The sequence below is a fragment of the Miniopterus schreibersii genome (genome assembly GCF_964146895.1).
Source record: "Miniopterus schreibersii genome assembly, chromosome: 12".
Taxonomy (NCBI): domain Eukaryota; kingdom Metazoa; phylum Chordata; class Mammalia; order Chiroptera; family Miniopteridae; genus Miniopterus; species Miniopterus schreibersii.
In genome coordinates this window covers 72,604,532-72,618,417 of record NC_138112.1, presented here as the reverse complement: position 1 = coordinate 72,618,417, position 13,886 = coordinate 72,604,532, and the positions used below count along the sequence as shown (strand labels likewise).

Sequence of the window (13,886 nt, the reverse complement as noted above, 5' to 3'; positions counted from 1 at the left end):
GTGCGTGCCTCCGCTTCAGGGCGCCGGCCCCTGGGCCCGGGGTGCCCCCACGCCCTGCCAGGCCCGCGCCTGCCCAGCCTCTTCCCAGGGCATCCTGGGAGCCGAGGGAGGCCTGGGCAGTGGGAGGGCCGCGCTTTGAAGTCTGTGGTTTGGACGGGCGGTTATCTCGCCGAACAGCTCGTGGGTCTACACGGACTTTATCTGAAAGTAGCTGGGAGACTAAAAATAGAGGAGTTTCGGTTGGGCAGGGGGTGCTGCCCTCGGTTTCCCCGGCAACACCTGGCTCTGGCTCGAGTTCATGGGCTGCAGCTGGGCAGGCGGGGCAGGGGCACAGCCCATCGCACCCGGGGCCTGGGGTCAGGCCCAGAGGGAGGGCTGCTGTCCAGGTGCCTCCGGGGCTGCGTGATGCCTGACCTTGACCCCCCGGAGGGTCTGGCCCCCTTGGTCAGCACAGACCTGTGCAGCCTGGTGCCCCCTCTTCGCAGACCTGTCCCTGTCTGGCAGGATGGGGACAGAGACTGGGACAGGCCTGGGCTCTGCCGTCCCGGTGACCGGATCCTCACCTTTCAGTCTCTGAGCTCAGGGCAGGGGCCAGGGCAGGCACACCCTGCACGGACAGGGGCCGAGCCCAGGACAGCAGGCTGGGGACCCCGTGTAGGGGCTTCCAAATGTCGGAGGAGGTAGAGGCTGAGCCAGGCAGCAGACCCAGGCCCCACCCCTGCCTCCTCACCAGGCCCTGGAGCGGTCCCTCCTCCGCCCCCGCCTTGCTCTCCGGGCCTTTCTCATGGCTCCCTCATGGCTTCTCAGGACAGACTGGAGCCTGGTGTCCTCTGGGGGGAATGATAGTGGGGGGGCCACAGGGTCCCCTGGAGCAGTGCCCCTCCCTGGGCTGGAGGGGCAGCCACTGGGGGTCTGAGAACCAGGACCGGCCCTCTGTGGGCCCAGGTCAGTGTGGTGGGCTGCAGTGAGGCCAGCGCTGGCCTTGGGTACCAACCACATTCTGCACCCGTGGCACTAGGGAGGCTGGTCTGCGCCGTCTCCATCCCCCCGGGCTGCCCATGGAGGAGGGGTCACCTGCCTGGGTCTCTGGGTAGTGGACAGGGCCACACTGTACACTGAGTCTTGGCCCCGCGCTGTCCATCCAGGAGCCCATGGAGAGGCCCTAAGCCCCGGTGGAGGCCGCAGAGGGCGGTGGCGGTGGCCCAAACTGCCCAGCCCCTCCCCTGCGCTGACCAATGCCCCCCTTGGGGACAGACCCTGGGAAAGGGCCTGGCCAGACCCAGAGGGCAAAGTGGCACGTCCTGGGCCCCATGTTATCGCACTTATCACTGCCGCCATCAGGACCATAAACAACCCCCGCGCAATCCTGCTGACTGCGGGAAGTTGGGGCAGGAAATCCAGCAGCCGCCTGGCCCTCGGAGGCCCAGCAGGCCTGCAGCAGTGGCCTGGCCGGCCCACCGCCCACCCCGGCCAGAGCCCCCCTGCCTTCCCAACCCCGCCCGGCGGGCCCAGGGCCGGAAGGGAGCCGGGCCCTGGCCGTGGGAGCCAAGGCTGCAGCCCCCACCTGCTTTCTCACGCGGCGCAGGCCCCGGGCTGTGGGCTTCCGTCCCAGGTCGGCTCACTCAGTACGAGGCGAGGGGCTCGGAGAGGAGTGGGGTGCATGGCCACTGGCCCCCACCCTCGGGAGCATATCATTCTGAGGGGCAGGGGCCTGGGTGTCATTAGCGCAGCTTGTTCAGGGTGCCTCGGTTTCCCTGCAAGGAGCCCCTTCTCCTTATGTCCACCTGGGAGAGAAGGGCCCAGCACGTCCTTCTCGCTGGAGCCCTTGTCACAGCTCCTGCTTGGCAGTGGAGTGAGTGCCTCTGCTCCCACTCAGAGCCCCACGCCCTCAGGGCGCCTCCTCACTCCAGGGGTACAGGGCGCAGAAACGGCATCTCCTGCAGCCGGTGTCCCCTGGACCTCTCCCCTTCCCCGGCTGCCGTGTGGTTGTGATGGGAGAGGCTGGGACCCACTCTTTGCCTCTTTATTCTGGAAAGGACCCTCATTTGCCCAAACAAATCCTCCTTTACAGGTGGGGAAACTGAGGCTTTGGAAGGCTGAGCAGCCGGCTAAGGTCACACAGTTAGTGAGGTGAGAGCTGGTCCCGTGGAGGCCAGAGGCGGTGGAGAGAGAGACGGCAGAGCCCAAAAGCACGTCACAAACACAGGGGTCTGTTCAGAAAGGGGCGGGGGCTGGGTGAGGAAGCAGGGGGGCCCCCGGGCTCCGGTGGTCAGGGGGCCAGCCGATTCCCACAGCTGGAGGGTGCCTGGCCAGGGACGGGAGTCCTGAGAACGGGCCCCGGCCCCTGCCCCAGGCCCCTGGCCCTGGCCTGGGTCTCTCCGGCCCCTCCGGGTCGGGCCGCTCGCTGGGGAGGCAGGCGTCCCCTGGGCTCCCGGGGGACCCCCGGAGAAGGAGGCGGCTTGACCTCCTCCCCCTCGCGCATTCCTAGCTGGTCCCCGGGACCTGCTGCGGTGTTGAGTTGAGCCCTGTTTATTTTGCAAGCTCAGCTCACACTGCTTTTGCTGATATGAGGAGCACAGTGGGCCGGGAGCGTTTCTTTCTTCTCTGCTTTTGCCGGAAATGTTCACGGCTTAGAGCCGGACACAGGGAAGTGCCGGGTTTCCAGGCCCCAGTTCAGAGGTGGGCGGGCAGGGCCCCCCCCCCACCTAACATGCCTCCCACCCTCCCCTGCCCAGGAATGCCCAGCAGCCTGGGACCCCTGCCACCTCAGCCGCCCCGGACCCGGGACTTGGGCCTCTGCCCCAGACACGTCCCTCCGTGCTCTGCCCCTCCATCCACCCAGGCCCACAAGCTGCACCCCAAGACACTGTCATCCCAGCAATTTCCCCGCCCCCGCCCCTCAGAGCTGATCCCCGCACAGCAGCCCCAAGCCGCCCTGCCGAGTTCAGGCCTTATCATCTGCTTAGATTATTTTTCCAGACATCTCTGTGGTCTCCCCCCCCCACAATCCTTCACATTGTATATTATTTCTTAAGCACTCCTGAAATCCGCTGCTAATCCGCTCCCTAATGTTGTCTTCGGAATCTCTGTGTCAATATTTATGTGAGATACATTGTAACCGAATGTTTCTTTTTTACACCGGCCTCCTCGGGTTTGGTACCAAAGGTATGTGAGCCTGGCAGGATGAGCCGGGACCTGTTTCCTCTTTTATCTGTGTTCTGGAATATTGTTTAGGCCTCGGACTTTTCCCCCCTCGCGTGTGGGGTGAAGCGGAGGGGTAAAGGCATCTGGGCCTGGCGTTTTCTTTGCGGGCAGATTTTTAATTCCCATGCCGCGGCCTGAACGGCGGCGGGGCGGTCGGGCTCCGGCCCGTCTTTGTGGGTTTTGATCAGCGGCGCGTCCTAGGAATTTGTGTGTTGCATCTGAGCGCTCAAAATTTATTGGCATTTTAAGGTCCGTATCATCAGGGGTCGGGCCCCTTCCCTATGGCCGTGGTTTATTTGGGCCGTTGATTTTTTTTTTTTTTTTGGTCAGTTAAACTTGCCAGCTATTTGCCAGTTTTATTCATATTTTCGACGGCCTTCTGCCCCTGTTAAGGCCGCTGAAGGTTCTGTTCTGTTCCGATCCTTCTCTGTCGTCTTCCGTCTGTGTGCTTGGCCTTGATACATTGTGTTTTCTCTAACTTCTCAGGTTGCATAATTACCTTTTCTGGCTTTTTAGATTTCCAAGGTGCGCGTTTAAGGCTGTGCATTTTTCCTCTAAATACCACTCAAATTGCAGCACCCCCCCCCGTCCCCGCCAAATTTTGCATTTATTTTTAATGGACGTTCACGTGTATATTTTTCTAATCTCCATCATGGCCCCCGGGAGGTCTGCTGATAAGCGTGATCTTTGTCGCCGCGATAACAGTGAGAGCTCCTTGGTGTCGCCCTTCTGTTGTCGGAGGAGGGGGATCCGGGGCCCGCCCTCCCGCCATCCGTCCGTCCGTCCTCGGAGACGGTGTGCTGGGCGTCATGGGGCGTGGCGGGCACTCCGTTTCTGTAAACGCACCCCCTGTGTCTGAATACGGTGTGTGTTCTGGAGCAGCCGGGCCCCGTGTTCTGTTCTGTTCATCAGAACAAGTTTGTTCATTGCTTTAGGCAATGATACCCGCATTTGAATGTTTTATTAAATTTGCCGGGGTGACAGTGGTTAACAGGATCGTCCAGGTTTCACATGTGGATTGCTGTTACAAGACCTGTATATTGCACCGTGAGCCCAGCACCCCAAGTCAAATAATCTCCCATCATCGGATATTTGGCCCCCACCCCCTTCTCCCCTCCAGCAGCCACTTGCATCCCTGAGTTTCAGTTTTCTGTCCCACAGATGAGTGAAATCAGACGGTTCTTAGCTTTTCCTGCCTGACTTATCTCGCTTAGCGTAATATTCTCAAGGTCTGTCCACGTTGCCACAAATGGCAGTGTTTCGTCTTTTCTTAGGACTGAGGAGCATCTCATCAGAATTTTACCAGCTTGACCTACGGAATTCCAACACTGTGGAGCCTTGGCCTGGTTTTCTTTCTATGTCTGTAGGTTCTGCATCGCAGGCTTTTAGCTCTTAAGATCAGGTGCGCATAATATTCAAACTTTACCCCCTCGCTGCCGGGCTCACGATGACAGCGCCTCTTTGTCTTCGGGGGTCTTTCTCCCTTGACGGTCTGTTATCATTGCTCTACAACCTTAATTTTGTTTGTACTTTTTTTTTTTTTTAAAGCTTTATTGGGGTATAATTTACACCATAAAATGTCTTTAATTTATGCCATAAAATTCTCTCAATGTAAACTTTGGGCAACAAATCTCAGGAAATGTATAGTTCGCGACTGAGCTTTAGAACTTTTTCAACCCCACCCCCCCCACCCCCCACCCCCGTTCCCCGGTCCCCATCTCGGCCACGGCCAGTCCCCGCCCGGCTCTCGGTCTCGGGATCCTCACGTTTCTCTAGAGCTGGAAACGTGCCTTCTCTGGAAGTTTACTATAAACGGCATCAAACAGTTGGCGGCGTCTCTGCTTGGCTTTTCTCCCACGGGCGGTGGTCCTCGGGCCCCCGGACTGCGCACGCACGTCCGCCCGCCGAACGCTGAGCAGCCCCGTTGTGCGGGGACGGGCGTTCTGTGTGTCCCGTCGCCGTTGATGGACGTTTGGATTGTTTCCAACGCGGGGCTATTGTGGGCACGGCTGCTGCGAAGCTTTGTCCGGGAGTGTTTGTGCCGACACATGTCCTTACGCTGTAGCGCCGGTGCCCACGCGTGGGAGTGACGGCCCGTCGGGCGAGCGTCTGGGTCACCTGCTAGAAAACACCCCCCCCAGGTCTCCCGGGCGTCTGGGCCGCCTCCACGGCCCCCCGGCCTTGCCGAGGTCCCGCGGCTCCCCCTGCGCGGACCGGGCCTCGGCGGGGCCCTTTCATGTCGGCCGAGCCTGCGAGGGTGTAATGGTATCTCATTGTGGGCCCGATTTGCATTTCCCTCCTCGCTAATGATGTTGAGCGACTGTTCATGTGCTTATTAGCCATTCATCGCCGTCTTTGGCGAAATGTTTATTCAACTCTCCCGCCGATTCTCTCATTAAGCGTTTGGTTCTGTCATTCAGCGGGAGGAGTTGTTTATAGGCCTGGATACAAGTCCTTTATCAGATATATGACTTGCAAATATTTCCTCCCATTCTGGGGCCGTCTTTTCATTTACTTAATTGCGTCTTTGAGGACACGAACGTTTTAAATTTTAATGAAGTCCAATTTCTCTCTCCCTTGTGCGGCCCACGCCTGCGATGTTGTGCCGGAGACCCCGGCCTAATCCAAGGTCACGCGCGTTTCCTTCTAGACGTTTTCCAGCTTTAACGCCCGCATTTGCCGCGTTCTGCTCCGAGGGTCTGTTGGGTGTGGTGGGAGCTGACGTCTGAGTGAAGGGCTTTGTTTTTTCTCGATTGTGGGCATCGGCAGCCTCAGCGCCATTTGTTGAGAAAACTGTTTCCTCCCATTGACACGTCCGGGCACCTCTTTCAAAACTCAGCTGATGCCCGGCCGGGCGTGGCTCAGCGGTTGAGCGTCCACCTAGGATCCAGGCGATCAGGGTTTAATTCCCTGTCAGGGCACATGCCCGGGTTGCGGGCTCGATCAATGACTCTCATCATTGATGTTTCTGTCTCTGTCTCTCCCTCTCCTTTCCTCTCAAATCAATAAAGATATATATATTAAAAAAAAAAAAAAAACTCAGCTGAGCCTAAATTTATGGGGTTATTTCTCAATTCTCAGCCGTGTCCTGTGGGCCTCTCCGTAACTCCACGTTGCACAAGATCGATTACTGTAGCTTCGTCGTAGGCGTGAGGTCAGGGGCTGCAGGTCGGGGGGGGAGAGAGAAAGAGAGAAACATCGATGTGAGAGAGACGCGTGGGTCGTTGCCTCCCGCACGGGGCCAGGGAACAAACCTGCAACCCTGCCGTGGGCGGGGAGTGGAACCCGCCACCCTTAGCTGCTCGGGCCGGGGCTCTAACCATTGGGGCAACGCCGGCCAGGGCATTATCCTATGAGTTTTAGTATGAATTTTAGAACCATTTGGTCAATTCCTATCAACCAATCAGTCCCTAAAGCCTGCGGGGATTTCGACGAGGACCGTGTTCGATATACAGCTGAACTCGGCGGACACCGACCTCTGACCAGCGCCGGGTCTTCTCGTGAACAGGGCACATCCCTCCACGCGCTCCTCTGATTTCTTTTCTCTCGTTTCTTTTTTTTTTTTTTTAATATATCTTTATTGATTTCAGAGAGAGGAAAGGAGAGAGAGAGAGAGAAACATCAGTGATGAGAGAGTCATTGATCGGCTGCCTCCTGCAAGCCCCCAACTGGGGATCGAGCCCACAACCCGGGCCTGTGCCCTGACCGGGAATCGAACCCCGATCGCCTGGATCCCAGGTCGACGCTCAGCCGCTGAGCCACGCTGGCCGGGCTCTCTCATTTCTCCCAGGAGCGCTGTGCAGTTCTCGGTGCCTGAATCTTACACGTCCGTGGTCACGTTTACCCCTAAATATGTGGTTATTTCTGATGCCGTTGTGAGTGGGGTTGACTTCTCTGCGTTTTGCGTTTTGAGCCGTCTCTCGCCCGCGTACACTAATGCAGTTCCTTTTTTACGTCACGCTCGTAGCCGGCGACGTTGCCCTTGTCGATTCTGGCCAATTTTGCTGTTGATTTTTGAAGGTTTTTCACGTACAGGGCGTCCCGGGTGAATAAAGACGGTTTTACTTTCCCCTCCCGATCCGGGCGCCTTTCGTTTCTTTTTGCGCCTGATGACCCTGCCTTGAACGTCCAGGGACACGCTGGCTCGGGGTGACCAGGAATCCGACAGAGAAAAGCGCTCGGTCCCTCAGGGTGCGGCCGGAGGAGGCTGTGGGTCCGCCTGTTAGGAGGGCGGCCGGGCTCCTACCAGGACGGGATGGAGGTTCCCTGGGCGCCCAGTCTGTGTCTTTGGGGGGCCTGGGGTTCTGCCCCCCACTCTCCTGGCTGCGGGTGGCTCCCCCCCACGCCTTGGGCCGGGCGCGCAGATAGCTTGTGAGGAACGTTTCTATGTCTGCTCAGAAAGGGCGTCGGCCTGTAGTTTTCTCGTGGGTTGTTTTGGGGTTTTTTTTTCTGATTTTGGTGTCCGCCTTTTACGATCTTTTTCATCCTAGACACACATTTTAGGTGACTTTTGCGAACGCTACACGGCCGGGCTCTGAAACATGATTTAATGCATTTGCACACGGTCACGTCTGATAAATTCGGGTTGATTTCTAGCCACGTGTTTTGAACTTTCTGGCGTTTATGTTCGCTCCCCTGTCCCGCCTCCTGCCGGGTTAATGACTCTCCCACGTTGCACCCCGTCTTCCGCGGGCTTCGAAGCCAAGCGCCCCGCCCCGCGCCTGGAGAGGGGCACCTGGAACATTCTAAACGGCCACCGAGCAGCGTCGTCGCCGTCCGCGCCCACACGGAAAATAAAATAAGGCCCTGGAGCACCTTCTCTTCGGCCCTCCTGCCGACTCACACACTTCGTGGTTGTTTCAGTTCCGTCGCATTTATTTTTAATTTATCTTTTAATTTTTTATTTTTTTTTAAATATATCTTTATTGATTTCAGAGAGAGGAAAGGAGAGGGAGAGAGAGAGACAGAAACATCAATGATGAGAGTCATTGATTGAGCCCACAACCCGGGCCTGTGCCCTGACCGGGAATCGAACCCTGATCGCCTGGATCCTAGGTCGACGCTCAACCACTGAGCCACGCCCGGCCGGGCCGCATTTATTTTTTAACCCAACAGTTCATAATTGGGAGCGTTTCGCACAACCGGCCTGTGCCCAGTTTGCTCACCTCGTTGCCTCTCTTGTCTCTTGTCATTTAATTTTCATCCCAGATCTTACCTCTGGGCTCATTTGTTTCTGGCTGAAGCGTTCAGTAGATTTTTTTCTTCCGCGAAAATCGAAATCTCTCAGATGTTGTCTGGTTCTAAAGTGACATCTTTCCTGTTGTTCTTTAAAAATTTTCCCAGCCCTGGCCGGTGTGGCGCAGTGGTTAGAGCGCCGGACCTTGGGCAGAAGGGTCCCGGGTTCGATTTCGGCCGAGGGCACGCACCTCGGCTGCAGGCTCGATCCCCGGCCCGGGCAGGGCGCGTGCGGGAGGCGGCCTGTCCGTGCGTCGCTCTCACATCCATGTTTCTCTCTGTCTCCCCTCCACTCTCCCTGAAAGCGATGGAAACAGTATCCTCCAGTGAGGGCTAAAAAGAAACAAAAACCTTCCTGAAGTGAGTGACTGTAGCTATTTTGTATTTCGTTCCTGTTAATTACGGTATTTACCTATTTACCGTCTCATCTCGGGGAGTCTGCTTCTCTGTTGCTGTTTTCGGTTTTTTCTGCTGCTGTTTATGGTGCTTCATCCCCGTTGAGGGTTTTCTTTTTTAAAACCGTGAGTTCGGAGATCGTAAACGGCGCCCGTGGGAATTTCCGAGGCCCGGCGCGGAGTCGGGGCGCTCGGGGGAGGTCTGGGTTACCTCCTCCCGGCGATGTTCTCGCACCCCCCCCCCGGCGCTGAGTGGAGGGCGCCCCGAGAGCTCCAGCTCCGCGCTGAGCTCCGCTGGGAGACGGCCACCGGGGCAGGCCCGGGCTGGGACCCCCGCCGGCCGTCACCTGCGAGACGGCGAAAGCCGGGCTCAGGTTGACTGGGTCCGTTGGGCGCCTCCGGCGCCTGCTTCCTCCGTGGGCCTGGTCCACGCCCCTGCCCACCAGCCTCCGCCGCCCCGGCTGCCCGGGTGGTTCGTCCATCAGCGAGTCTGCCTCCCCGACTCACGGTCGGACAGCGCTCGTCCGCTTATGGGGCGGAAGGAGGGTTCAGGAGATGGGACTTTGGTGGGCAGCCTGGGTTTCGCGGTTTCTGTGTCCCGGGCCCCTGGGCCGGTTCCTGACCCTTCTGTGTTGCGTCTCCCGTGAGACTTGGAGCTGCTGGGCAGTAGAAAGGTCTTGTTCACGCTGGTCCCTTGGGCCTTAGTCACAAGTGGGTCTCGTGCTGGGACTCCAGGGGGTCTGGGTTGGGCCACAGTGCTCAGCAGGCTGGACGGAGAGGCCCCCTGCCCCTCAGAGGGGAGGGGATCCCCACTGCCTGTGCTGAAACCAGCCGCCTGATACGCCTGGGAGCCTCCAAGACCAGGGGCCAGCAAACCGTGGCCCACGGACCGAACAGGGCCCTGACCTATTTTCACATAAAAAACAAAACAGAGGAATGCTACAGGCACTGCATGGGATCCCCAACGCCCACGGTATTTACTATCTGGCCCTTTCAGGAAAGTTTGCTGCCCCCCGATCTGGGCCAATGACGTCCAGTAGAAATACAACGGTGGCCACAGATGTAATTTAAGAATTTCTAATAGCCGTAGTTTAAAAAGTGGGTTAAACTCATTGTCATACTTTATTTAACCCAACAGATTGAAATCTGACCATTTCAACATGTAATCAATGTTTTTAAAAATGATCGGATGGTCAACACTTTCTCCAAACACTGCTGTGTTGTCCGACTTGGGTGCTGAGTCTCCCTAAGAAGTACCTGACCTGCGTTTAGATATCATACGACTCACAGTTCAAAGAGGAGAGTCGCATACCTAAGCCGTTCCAAAAATAAAGCTTTCCAGCGACTGAACTGGGGATCTGTGTTTAAATTTGAATTCATTAAAATTAACTCTAATTAAGATTCAGCTCCTCCATCTCACAAGCCACATTTCAAGTGCTCTGTGGACAAAAGGGGCTGGCAACTAAGCTCTTGGACGGGACAGCTTTAAACTGTCCCATCCTCGCAGGCCGGGGTGCGTGTGGTCCCCAGCCTCTGACCCAGGCAGGGCCCAGGGGGATGCTGGGCGAGCACCCATAGGATGAGTGAGTGCTTGACGCAGGGCCCGTGGGGTGGCTGGGTGGGGGAGCAGCATCTTACAGCCCCAGCCTCCCTCCCTACCCACCTCCTCCCAACAGGGACTAGTCCTGACAGACCCGTCCTGGGCGCCCAGTCCCCAGAGTCCTCCCTGAATCCCCTCCCTGGAGCACTCAGAGCCCCCGGCCCATGCCTCCCGAGGTCCTGAGGGCCGTCCACCTGGGATTCTGGTTCTTATGCTCACATCTGCCTCCCATCGGCCTTGGCGTCCCCCCCCGTGGGCTCTCAGGGGGCTGTGGGAGCAGCGCTGGCCACGTGAGGCTGCCCCCCTGCCCACCCCCTGCCCCCCAGCACCAGGCGACCTCGACTCCATTGAGCACCTCACCACAGCTTGGGCTGGTTGCATCAGAAAGTCGGGCGGCCCTGCACCCCTCCTGCTCCCCCTTCTCTGTTCCTCCACCCAGCCCCCCACTTTCCTCTGCCCCCCCAACACTCTTCTCCCTGCTGGTGAGCTGCTCTTGAGTGACACGGCCGTAAATAGGCACAGGCGTGGGCTCTGGCTGATCAAAGCTCCCTTCAGAAGCCGTCATTAGCTGCTATTCTGGGAACTGGTTATTTTAGGGTTCGTGTATTTTTTCTTTCCTGAGGAGCCGACTTAGTGGATGGCGAGGTCCTGAGGTGCTGGCTCTTCAGTCAAACCACACAAGCCCTGTTTTGTCTAGGGTTTCAAAGATAAACCTATAATGAAAGCGTCACTTGACGCTCAGCGCCACCACCCCCATTCCTGGGCAGAGGAAGGCGGGCCTGCCGGGGAGTCCCCGCACCCCGCGAGCACCGTGGAGACTGAGGGCCCCCCGGGATGGGGCTGCTGCCCTCCTAGAGGGAGCCCGAGGTCCAGCCTGTCAGGCCTGGGCGGCTTGGGGCTCCTGGGAAGCTGTGCCTGGCACTGTCCTGGCCAAGGCAGCCCCCAAAGGCCCCGCCTAGAGCCCGGCTCGGGAGGCACCTTTCAGTACATGGCCCAGCCCTGGCCAACAGGCCTCCGTTGGAAGATGCCCACCCTCCCCAGTGGCCGGGAAATGCACACTGACATCAACACTTAAGAAAATGCTAACACCCGACGCTGACACAGATGTGGGGAAGCAGGTTCTTGTCCATGGCTGATGGGAATGTGAGTTACTGCGGCAGAATTTCCTGAAGGAAGTTTAGCAATGTCTGTCTATTAACATTAAAAATATGCGTACTGGGCACCTTTTCCTTCCCCCTTCTCCCCCCAGGCTTGTTACCTCTGCCTGTCTCTCTGCTGAGCTCAGCGCCCCTCTTCTGCCTCTGCGACTTTTTTCCTGAGCCCACGCAGCCCAGCGGGCTCACGTCTCCTACCTCTGCGACTTTCTAAATAAACCTTCTCTTACAATTAAAAAGGAGGCGCGTACCCTCTGATCTACCATCCTCACTTCCGGAAGGAAGGCGCCAGGTTGGGGATTTACGTGTGAGGACGGTCACCTCACTCTAGCTGGTGACAGCGAGAAGCCAGGAGCCGGCTTGGTGGAGGCGAGAGGAGCTGAGGGATGGAGCCGCCGCCCAGGTGTGGACACTGCGTGGCCCTAGGGCAGGATGCGGAGGAGCCCGCTGGCTGTCAGCTGCTCTGGGGACACTGGACGAGCTGCTAAGTAGCAAACCCAGGTCCTCAGCCCTCTGTCTGCTGGGGTCCCCCTAGGGTTCCGCCACTATCTTGCCAGCCTGTGACCCCTTCCCCGGAGGCCCCTCCCCGGGCTCGGGGCTCACTCCCCCCCACCATCCGGGTCCTGGTCATTGGTCCGAGCCTCTTCTTCCTCAGGCCGCTCTGGGCCCAGATGGGGGTCGCTCCCATTTGGAGCCAGGCCCCCTCCCGGCCCAGCCCTTGCTGCCCCAGCCCAGAAGTGACACAGGCGTCCCTCCTGCCCATCCCATTGGTGAGAACGAGTCACATGGCCGCACCCAGAGGATTCTGGGGAACGTAGTCCCAGCAGGCCCACCATTTTCCAGCCACACAAAGGGAAGACTGGGAACCTCTGCAGCGTCCCTGCGATAGGATGTCCGTCCGTCCGTCCACCCACGTGCTCCCAGAGGCTGCAGGCCCGGCTCCGAGCGTGAGGCCCCTGCTGCCAGCCCGACCCTGCCCACCCCCAGCTCACCTCCACGCCCTTGCCAGGACCCCACGTCGGGGCCTGTCCACTGAGGGGGCAGCGCATGGGTGGTGCCCACCCCTCGCCCCTCCCGCAGGAGCCCCGGAACAGCCCGCACCCCGGGGCCCAAGCGCTGGCTGGGTTCTGTGGGTCAGGGGTGAGGGCACCCGGAGGGCCTGGCAGGTGACCCATGTCTGGCCGTCTGTCCCCCGCAGGGCTGGCCTCCAGTGGTCAGCAGCAGCCGGGCCTGCACAAAAGGGGCAACCCCCTCGCTGGGAGGGGGCTGTGGTCAGGAGGGGTCGGCACCGCCGTCTGAGCACCCCTGTCCCCATGGTCCGGGGCAGGGCTGGCGCTGGACTCGGTCTGAGGGGCTGAGCCACACCTGTAGGGAGCCCCTCACCAAGGCCAGAGAAGCGGGTGACCCATCCCCGGGGGGACACGGGGGCAACGTGGCCCAGCAGCAGACATGCCCCGATCACATCTGTGCATCTAAATCCTGTGAGAGATTGTCAGTCCACTTCCCGCCAGTCTCGGGCTCAGCGTCCCTGTCACTGACACGAGGACATCGGTCAGGTGGCCTCTGATAGACTTCAGGCCTTCTGGGCCCTTCCGTCCGTCGAGGGGGGCACCCTCAGACCCCTGTGGTATCTGGAGGTTTTGCTGCCAAGAGGCCACAGTGGTGGGAGGAAGGTCAGAGCCAAGGCCGGGCCGGAGCTGGGACCTGGCTGGCATCAGGGCGGGTGCCCAGTGGGGCTGATGTTGGGGCCTCTCCTGACGTGGTGGCAGGAGGCAGGAAGGCTGCTCCGGGCTCCCCCCGCACTGGCCCCTGGCCAGCAGCTGCAGACCCCTCCTTGGTGGTGGCATCAACTGCTTGGCCTCCCGGGAAGGTGCTCAAACTCGGCCTCACCCCACTGTGCGGCCCTGGACAAGCCTCCTGAGTCCCAGCCTCTGTTTCCCCAGGTGCACCCTGGCCTCCTGCCTTCCACGTCCTCGGCAGCTCCCCGAGGACTCTCTTCCCGCTGCGCCCCCTCCTCCCTCTCTCCTGGGTGTTTCTCTCCCAGGCTGTCTGGGGGCCGGTCCCCCCGCGAGGCCCGTCCTGAATGACTCTATTTATAGGCCGAGGCATGGGCCAGAAAGGAAACTTACATTTTTTAAAATCTAGCTCAAGTCCGCGTCAACTTCTGTGGGTTGACTGCTGAGCGAGGCTGGCGGGCGGGCACAGCCGGCCGTGTGTCCCCAGGCGCCGGTGCCCACTCGCTCCTCGCTCCCGGGTCCTCGGGGATGCGCCTTCCCGGGGACTCTCTGGGCAGCATCC

General features: G+C 59.3%; 1 protein-coding gene across 2 annotated transcripts in view; it reads left to right on the top strand.

The window, feature by feature from the left end:
• KCNQ1 (potassium voltage-gated channel subfamily Q member 1) overlaps window positions 1–13,886 on the top strand; it is a gene marked incomplete at its 5' end in the record, with an annotated part of 258,881 nt that overhangs the window by 199,855 nt on the left and 45,140 nt on the right. The window lies entirely within an intron of this gene.